This window comes from Opisthocomus hoazin, chromosome 12 (genome assembly GCF_030867145.1).
Source record: "Opisthocomus hoazin isolate bOpiHoa1 chromosome 12, bOpiHoa1.hap1, whole genome shotgun sequence".
In the NCBI taxonomy this organism is placed as follows: Eukaryota; Metazoa; Chordata; class Aves; order Opisthocomiformes; family Opisthocomidae; genus Opisthocomus; species Opisthocomus hoazin.
The window spans coordinates 29889724-29899716 of NC_134425.1; positions in this window are offsets into that span (position 1 = coordinate 29889724).

Below are 9993 nucleotides of genomic sequence, written 5' to 3' on the forward strand. Positions count from 1 at the left end.
AGGGGTAACAGTAAACTGCAAAGCAGCAGTAAGGATCAGTTGGCTGTCAAGTAGCCCTGCTGAAAAGGATGCAGGGGTTATGGTGGAAGCTAAGCTGATCATAAGCCAACAGTGTGCTCTCATCACAAGTGGGGAAAATTGCGTACGGGGCTACGGTAGAAATGCAGTCAGCAAAGTGAGAGAAGTCGTTATGCCTCAGGACTCGGAAATGGTGAGGCTGCATCTGAAATACTGTAGTCGGCTTTAGGACCCTCAGTTCAAAGAAAATGTTGAGAAACTGGAGAGGATGCAGTAAATAGCTGCCAAGATGGGCCCTAGAGCACAGACGTTACGTGGAGAGCTTGAGGGAGCCAGTCTTGTTTAGTCAAGTGAAGGTCTCCTAGAAGCCTACAGCTACTTGAAGGCCAATTAGGAAGACAGACCCAAATTCTTCTTCATAGTGGCAGATAACCAGTGGCATTGGCAGATGTCTCTACTTCAGAGGTTCCAGCCAGATGCTAGAAAAAGTTTTTTCACCAGGTGAGTAATGCTGCACTGGAATGGGCCACTCAGGTGTGGAATCTCCACACTTTCAGGTTTGCTAGACTCAGCTAGGCAAAGCCGTGGCTGACCTGATCCAGTACTGCTGGTGGTCCTGCTTGAAGCAGGGGGCTGGGCTAGAAAGTGCCAAAAGTCCAGAATATCTTTAATTTTGTGAAAACTCTGTAAGGCCTGATTGCGTTCCTGCTAGGCATAGAAATTCACAGTGAAGGCTGATGGGACTGCTGGATGCAGGGTGGAGACTTTCAGAGAAAGCAGTCCTTTCAGTTGATCATGTTTATTCAGAACCTTCCTCTCCATGAAGACTGTATTTAGAGAGTCTGACTTAAACAGTGTCAGTCAATGAGACTGTCCACAGACTTCTGTTGGTTTTGGATCGAATCCTAACCCCCCAACAGGGAAGGACCAAGGAGTAGGGCACTTGCCTAATCCTCCTATGACCATGGGAAAGTCCCTTATATCTAAAAATCATGTGGCTGGGGCTCCGTGACCAGAGAGAAAGCACACTACAAATAGGAAGTGTGGAGTACGTCTTCATGTACGATGTGTTATTCCCTGACTCTGACCAGCCTCAGCTTTCTCTGCCCAGCACACGTCTCCAAAAGTGAAATTAGTATAAGACAGCTGAAGTAGCAAAGGTAAAACAAGTGAACTATGACAGTCCTGGAGAAGGCTGGAAGCACGTCAAGTTACTGTGGCCTCAGGATCCTCCTCCCATTGGCTTTGGTTTATCAACAACACGTTCATTGTGTCCATAGTCTGCACTTCTGTAAAAAGTATGTTAAAAATGTTTTCCCCTGTTTAAGGTATTAGCCTGTCAGGCTCAGACTGTACTGCAACACAATCATAGCTGTTCAAAATTATTTTGCCTAATCAAAGAAACTTCTTAGGGGGAGCTTTGTAGACAGTTTGAAGGACTTAATCTTGCAGAAATGCTTTGGCAGAAAGTATTCTTAGGTATTTTTATATCTTTAGAGTATCACATGCTGGGGAAGCAGAGTACTGGAACAATCCTGCATTTGTTTACTCCTTTTTGACTGTTGATTTCAGCTTTAAAAAAACTTGGTGTAAAGCTATAAAGCTTAATTTTAATCCATATTTCGAGAAACCAGAAGCATACAGGACAATTTGCAGTTCAGGTCTGAACTCATTACACATCATTATTACTGAACATGTTAATTAAAAAGAATCAGTTAGTATTTTACCTACACAATTTATCCAGAGAAATTTTAAGCCTCTCACATAATAAAGAGCTTATAAATAATGGGCAAGAAAAAAACTTCTGTAGGCTCATACAAGGGCTGTCTTGTGCAGTGATTAGACAAAATTAAGAAAATTAAGGTTTAGTTTGACTGTCAGTAAGTTGTTGGGGTGTGGGTTGTTTTTTTTGATTTTTTAAATTATGGAAAATAGTTGGAATAAAACCTTCCAGCAAGGAATAACGGGTAGGACAGACATTGAATCTTTCTGATCTTCTATGCATAGGATTCACTCATTGCCATATAGATAGCTAGACACTGGAGAAGAACAGAGAGCTCTTGCCAGAAGCAGTAGCTGCTTGATGCTTAGAGACTACGTGCTGTCATCAAGAACAGGAGAAGACTGAGATCCGAACAGAAGTACCACTCAGTGCGCTTCCAACCAGATGCAAGGGGAAACAGCAATGAACAGGGAGGTAGTCTGTAGAGCACGTGAGATGACCATTAGGTGTGTGTCTGCAGGATTCCTTGTTTAGTGAGAGAATCCAGCAGTCACAGCAGGATTGGAATTACACACAGCAGACAGTGTCTGGCTGTAACTGCAGGAAGAATTCAGAGACAGTACATTATTTCTCATGTGTACATTTGTTCATGCTAAATGACAGCCCAAGTCTTTCAGAAGAGCCATGGATCTCAAAAAGCCCAAAGACCAGTTTATTTCATTCAGAAGACAAAAAACCCCTCTGAGCCTCTGAGTGTCAAAGAATGCACAGTAAGAAACTGCCGTATTTAAACTTTTCGAAGTGTCTGAAGAAGGTCTTTTAAAACCTAACCATAATGATGCAAGAAGAACTAGAAAATTTGCTTTTTCAGTCCAAACTTGTTTTTGTGGCTAACTGACAAGCTAAGATAGTATATAGGGAACACAAACATGTTCTTAATATCCTGAAAGCAGGAGTAATAGTGATGCCTAAAGGATAACATGGTTTAAGATAAGAGTGGTTTATAGGTTTCACCCTCATAATAGTCATGCGGAGTGAACCCAGTTACAATCAAATTTAAAACAAAATGGGAGCTTTGCAAGAAGCGACATTAAAGGACCACAGCAGAAGACAAAGCATTAATAGAGCAAGTGTGCACAATGAAAGAATGTCACGGTACCAGATGATCGAAGCACCAAGGTGACCCAAATACCAAAGCCTCTGATGCATGTTTAATAAACATCTGATGCATGTTTAATAAACGCTACACTTTGATGTTTCGGAAGAGTTCTCATCGTGATTTCTCAATCTGGTTATTCCAGTTGAGCATCTGTACAGTGGAACTTTTGGCAAATCAGTAGGTTCTAAGGTGCCATTTCTTTGGTTCCTTGTGTGTATTTCCGGAGGACTTGCAAGAAGTGAATATTAGAATGTTGTTAGGCTTCAAATTTGTGTGATTCAAATGCTCTGTATTTCACCTTTATGAACCCTAAGCTATAGTGCATGAGCACAGCTGATATATTCATCTTGCTTTGGAAGGCAGAACTCCAAACAAGCACAGTACTTGCCCACTGTAATGGGATACGTGAAAATACATTTGCAATTGAACTAAGGCTTCCTCCCCACCCCCACCCCCCCCCAAGAAAATTGTTTCCTCAAGCACCCATATCGTGCTATTTTGGAAAATAGTTGTAACATTCACCTGATCGTTACCGAGATGACTAAACAAGAGTATCACAGCTGCTGGCCTCAGGCAGTTTCTGTAAAATGAGCAGTGCCAAGCACCTCTGCTAATTAAATTGTACCACAGAAATTTATTAATTCTTTACCCAACTGTTTTAAATAGTGGATTCTTAAACAGGTATCACACAATTCATAATTCATGTAAATGTGAACAACAGGATGGAAAACTCCTAGATTGCAGAGAGCTTCAGGCATCATACCTCAACTTGCTAAATGGTTTGTAAAAGGTGCTCTTGTCCACATCCCAAGCCTTTGCGATCTGTTTTGGAACATGATGTACTAAACAGTATTAAGGGAGTGTGAAGAAATGCTAAACCTCCAGGTCCAGCAATTATGTACCTGCCAATAAATAGTTCCAGTGAGCTAACGATGAAATGACTGAGGCCTAGATTGTATGACTTTCTGTGAATGTACAGCGTAGGTGTGTAAGAGAACAGAAGCAGTCTTTCAAAGCCTTCACACATACCAAGCGAAAGTCCAGCTCTTCTAGGCAAAGGAACATAGTGAGCACTCCCTCCTTGCTCCCCTAAGGATACCTGTTCCAAGGAGAGAGAAAGTACAGCCACATTCATCAAATCCCTGAAAGAAGCCCCTCTCTAGAAGAGCACAGTGCTAACACCTTTACCAATGCCATGCCTGCCTTCTGGATTTTCCACTGGAAAGTGGGCAAGTCTCAATTGGCTTGATCCTAAGTGTTGGGTTTTCTCTACCTGACAATTCTGAAATATGCAAATATGCAAGTGAGCACAAATAATCAACAAGGAACTAAAAAAAATTGTTCAAACTAAATGTCATTTTTCCATCGTGAGGCTGGTTTGGGTTGATTGGTTTGGGGATTTTTTGTTTGGGTTTTTCTTTTTCAAAGTCACAACAACGTCTACATTAAAGGCATCTGAAAGATACAGATTGCTACTGATTTCCTTGGAAGTGTTGGTCAAGTCTGCTTGTAAGCTGCTTGCATTTATGGACACGGAGAAAGAATTCTGAACCGTTGCAGTATACATCAGTGGACTTTCAGACACCTAGGAAAACACTCTGCTTACAGTGCTTTACTACAATTGACTTCTATTGAGTTCACATTCTTTGAATTTGGTCGTTAACATGCTAAACTGGAATGAAGTCCAACACTGCTGAAGATGAGTACTTCCTTCTTTTCTGTGGAAAGCAGCCAACTAACACAGAGGATGTAAAAAATTTACCTTGGTTTCCCAGCAGTTTTTCCACCCACAAGTGTCTTTGCCCTTTGCAGATCAAAGAAGCCTTTGCCAACTTGAGAAATTCTAGCTGGGCCAGAATCCATGAATTGCATGAGTGATGTGAAGAGATGTGAGGAGTGATGTGAAGAGGTAGGACCTAAAAAAAGAGAAAGCACATCTTTTCATACTTAAGCAATCTATTTATAGAGCTTCAGTTCAAAATTTATTAAAAATAAATAAATAAATAAATAAAAATTTATTAATAAAATAGTTTTAACAGATCTTGCAGAAATCAAGGAGCTAAGTACAAGCTTCAGCTTTCATTTGGAGGCTGCCAGATCAACCCCCCCTGAAACTCTATTCGTTACAGACCCAAGAGTTTGAAGGCAGCTAAAGGAACACAAGATATTGTTTTTTATTATACATAGTCTCACTGAAAACATATTGTTTTAAGAGGCTGAATTTTTGAATGTTTGAGATGGCAACATTGCATACGAACTCCTCAAAGGAGCCTAAACATTGCAGTCTTTGGCTTTTGCTTGGCATTTTCTTCCAGTAATTTTTTAATTGCTTAGCCTGTGGAGATCACTGTCATTTCTCCCGTGAAAGCGGTGAGAGAACAGGGACATGCAGCAAGAGAGACGTGTAGGCATCATCCAGACAGGCTAGAGAACCCAAGCGCTGCTTGCTTATCTATCTCAATAGCTTTCTTCAGAAGCCAGCATTTCATCTGTAGCAAAGACACTTGAGCCAAAAATATAGTAATTAATAGTCATATGGTTTAAGAAAATGTTGCAATAATGCAGCATAATCTTCTTTTGGGAGTGATATTCTGACTTTTTAACTTACCGTTTAGCTAACTATTCATTTTAATACAGGCACATGAACTTAACTGAAAAGTAAACTGTTCTTCTAATAATGTCACCTGAAGTACTTTTTTGCCTTTCACTTTTTCAAGCTGAACATAGCAGTGTGGTGTGAGTGAAAAGAGGCTGCACGGGGCGGACTTCCTTCTATTGTGTTCTTTCTAGGAAGCAGCAACAAAAAGAAATGACCTGTTGCAAATTCCCCCATTGCACAGAGAGACAAAAACCACCAAGGCTTATCCACGTCCTGAAGTGACATACACACCCGCTTCCTCTTGGCTTCAGTGGTACAGCAAAGCAGGTAGCAAAACAGACAGCTCTGTGGAAAACGTTGAAAAAGAAACAGTTAGAAATTGTGTAAGAGAAGATGATGACCCCTAACCCCAGGCTTAGGGAAAAGCCATGGTCTTTCCAGCTGAAGTGGATGCCAGGTGAAGGCTCAGGTTCATGATTGTGAGAAGCACCTGGCATCAAGTGTATTTCCACAATGACATGCATATCTCCAGAAAATATTTTTCTCTTAAGGCAAAGTGCAACAGCATACATTTGGCAGTGTGTACACCATATTTAGTGACTCTCAGGCTTAATAGGCAATGGTTGTGCTACCACTCAGCAGCACCTCAGCAGGGTGGAGGAATGAGCAAACAGGATTCCCATGAAATTCAAAAGGAAATGCCAAGTTCCACACGTGGGAGGAATAACCCCAGACACCAGTACATGCTGGGACCCAACCAGCTGGAAAGCAGCTCTGCAGAAAAGACTCTTGGGTTCCTTAGCAGATAAGCAGCTGACTGTGAGCCAGCAATGTGCCTTTGTGGCAAAGGATGATACCAAACATCTTGGTGTGGAAAACACTTGCTACTGCCTGGTGCATTGTGTTGTATAAGATGAGGGACTCCTAGTGAGTCTAGTTGGCTATGTACATGTTCAGGTGAGAAAGTTGGTGGAGATGAAATTTATGTCAAGAGGCATCAACAGGAGGGGAGGCCCATGTGAGATTTTCTGTACAGGTAGTTGTATGTATGTAGCATTCAAATTTAGTAGCAAGAAAAACAGCACTGCTTAAATTGCTTGCTGGTCAGACTGCCTGCTTCCAGAAACCTGTCTGCTACCTCCTGAGTGAAGAGCGATACCTGCAAACAGCATTGTAGTAAAAACAGTGAAATAAATCATAGAATCATAGAAAGTTTTGGGTCGGAAGGGACCCCTAGAGGTCATCTAGTCCAACCCCCCAAAATATGGGCATATTCATGGTTAAGCAGCTAAGGCTTTTTGTTTTGTTTTAAATATCTTTGTCTTCTAGTCTTGATTCTAAAGAATGTTAGCATCATCTAAAATAGGAATTTCTACAATTTGCTGCCAAATGTAGATGCACTTGCATCACTAGCTTCTGTCTTGCTTAAACAACGCTAGAAAGCAGAACCATCAGAAAGACCAAACTCAAAAATAATTTATTAGGTACTAAATATTAAAATGTAAATATGGCCATAATACATAAAGTATTATACTAGTATCCTGAATTTTATTTAGTCTTGTGCTTTTGACTTTCTCATGATATGATATTGTCTAGAGAAAATGTATATTCTTTTTATGTGCTTATTTTCTCCAGACTATAGAGTAGTATACAGACAAGATACAGAACACTGGAAAGGTTCAGCTAAACTTGAACTTTATCAGTTTCTAAATGTTTAAGTTTTAAATTACATATAATACCCGTTGTCATTAATAGACAATAAATAGGTACATTGGGCCCGTGAAACCAGTTTGAGTTATTACGTATGGTTTCACCAGATAACCTTAATTTTGGCTATCTGAGGGTTTTTTCCATGGATTATTTTCCCCCCAAAAATGTCATGAGGAAGTTGGAGTCAGAGGATCATGAGTTTCAGCATCGCCTTTTCTTGCTTGCCTGCAGAGAGCAGTTGCTTAACTTTCCTTTCCTATATCTTCAATAGAGACAAAAGTTATTGGAACTGCATTGTTAAGTCAGATTAGGTATAGCAAAACTAGCAACTTCCCCATCTTCCTGTAACTGTAAAAGCTCTGTTCCTGACGCTTTCAGAAAATGCAGTGGAGTCTCTCTGCAGTGTCATGCTGTGATACATGTGCTACAGGAATACCATAGATGGAAATGAAAGTGAATGTAGCAATCAGAAAGGCTGACAACAATGATAGACAGACATATTAAGTCCTACCATTATATACCACAGTTTATTAATAGCAATTCAAAGTATAACTGAATGCTCAGAATTCACAAGCAGGAATTCGTGAACTTCTTAAAGCTTGGTCTACAAGGAACACAACGCTAAAGCCATCACAGAACATCTCGATCTGTACTCTTTCTGTGGCAGTGTAATAATTTAAAAAGTCTGAACTATGTTTTACTCAGGAAGAAGATTCCCAAAGATACTGGCTTCCTAAACTGGTTTGAAAAGAAGGAGCCTGGTAGAAGAGAGAAAGAGAGAGCACACATGAAGATGAGTGAGCAGGGCTACAGCATGAGATAAGTTCTTAGGAGACTCGAAAGACCCTACTTATCGCTAGGTTCATGCTGCAGCTTCAATATATCTGAATTAAAAAAATATTAACCACAAGAAAGTCATGCTATATTAGTCTCAACACCAATGCAGCTACATATAACTAAAATAAGTTTTCAATTCTGTCCAGCCCAACTGCTTTTGCCTCACCTAACTTCAAAAGGGCTTGATGCTACTTCTTTTGTTCACAGAGAGACAAAAACAAAGAGAGAGGCTACCAGAATTATTTATCCTATATTGATGTTATTCTATATCCATTAGAATGTTCATTTAACCAAAGGAAAATTACCTTGTTGCTCCTTTTAGTCAATGTTCATGATTATTAGTATCAGAGAGCTGCAAGAGTAGGCTGCTCTGCAAGGGAACGTGAGCAGGAGCCATGGGGGACAGGGTGCAAGCAGGGACCATGGCCTTGCCAGCAGAAACTGCAGTACCCAAGCAAGTGGCACAGAACAGAGCAGGCCTAGTAATTAACATGCAAGTCCTGAGGGCAAATCCCAATCAGCAAGGTACCAGGCTAAACCCAAATACATCGAGAAGGTAGCTCAGAAAAAGAGCACTAGCAAGGGCCTGAGCTGAAATGCAGTTCCTGGGCCAAGGGGCAGGCAGCGAGTGGGTGGAGGTTCCAGATGATGCTGGTGAGGACAATTAGGGATGTTGGTGCTCTCAGGGCCCTGACAGAAGATAAATTCCAGTAGTCATAGCCTGTCTTCCCTGATAGGTAGACCCTTTGAAAGTACTGAGTTTGTGCCCATGGGTTTAATGTGGATTTATTAGGCTATAATGTATTTTTAATCTGTAATTGTTCAGTAGGCTTTGGTAGGATCTGTTTCTGAATGTCTAACAGTAATCTTAAAATAGCAATTTTAACAGTATTGTATGCTAAAATGCTACTTCCATGCAGTTCTGGTTAGCTATAGGCCAAAGCTACAGAATTTGATATTGTTATCTCTTCTGAAAAAGTCTCTAATTTTAGTGCTCTAAGTGTCTTCTCCTTTCTCTTTTTGGTGATACTTCTGAAAAAGCATCTTTTGACAGACTGGGAAAGAAGTTTCGTTTCTTTTAGCACAGGGACTGTTTCACAGACGTTGCAAGTTTTGTGTCTGTGCTATCTTGCTAGAGAAGAGAGTCATAATTTGTTTAGAGGAACTTCATCAGCAAGTGGAAAGCCATGATGGAAGTATCAGAAGAAAACAAGTTCCTCTAAATAGTTCATAGCTTCATATGAGCTAGTTTCTTCCTAAACTAGGAGTTAACACACTGCGGTCTGCTAGAGACTTGAGGAGATGAAGCCTTTGTTCTTGTGCATGATGGTAGGTCTGGTCAGTGTGTAGAACTGCAAAAGTCATGCCAAGAATCAGGTTTGACGTGAGAATGGTGCTCAGAAAACACTGCATGTGACTTTTTCCAAAAGCTGTCCTCAGGCCTCGGTGCAGCCTGGCAGATGGCAGAGGATTACCCTGTCGGTGAAGCTCTGTATGCAGTCACACAGTGACCACGCACAAGGCTCTGCTGACTCCCACTTGACTTGGGGTGGTAGAAGCAAAGTGCCCCACGTACAGGATGAGTATAATGAAATGAGAAGAAATATTTGAAGGAGAATAAAGATGTTAACAATTAAATTATCCTAGTCATGTGAATATACTATATTGATGTTGTGACACATTACGTAATATTTGAAAGGCTGCCGCTCTGTGTTGTCTTCCAAGAAAATACTATGCATACTCTGGAAAATCAGTGTATATGCTGAGTTGCAAAGACGACGATGCTTTGCTTTCATGCGGTCACATGTGCTAGTCTGAGCATTCAAATCTGAGAATTGAATTAACTTAGCTTATTTTAAAAGAAACGGAGTTCACAACACTGTATCCACAGGAAGAAAAAGGCACTAAAGAAGATCTATTTTTATTTTACCTGCTTGCACCTCAACA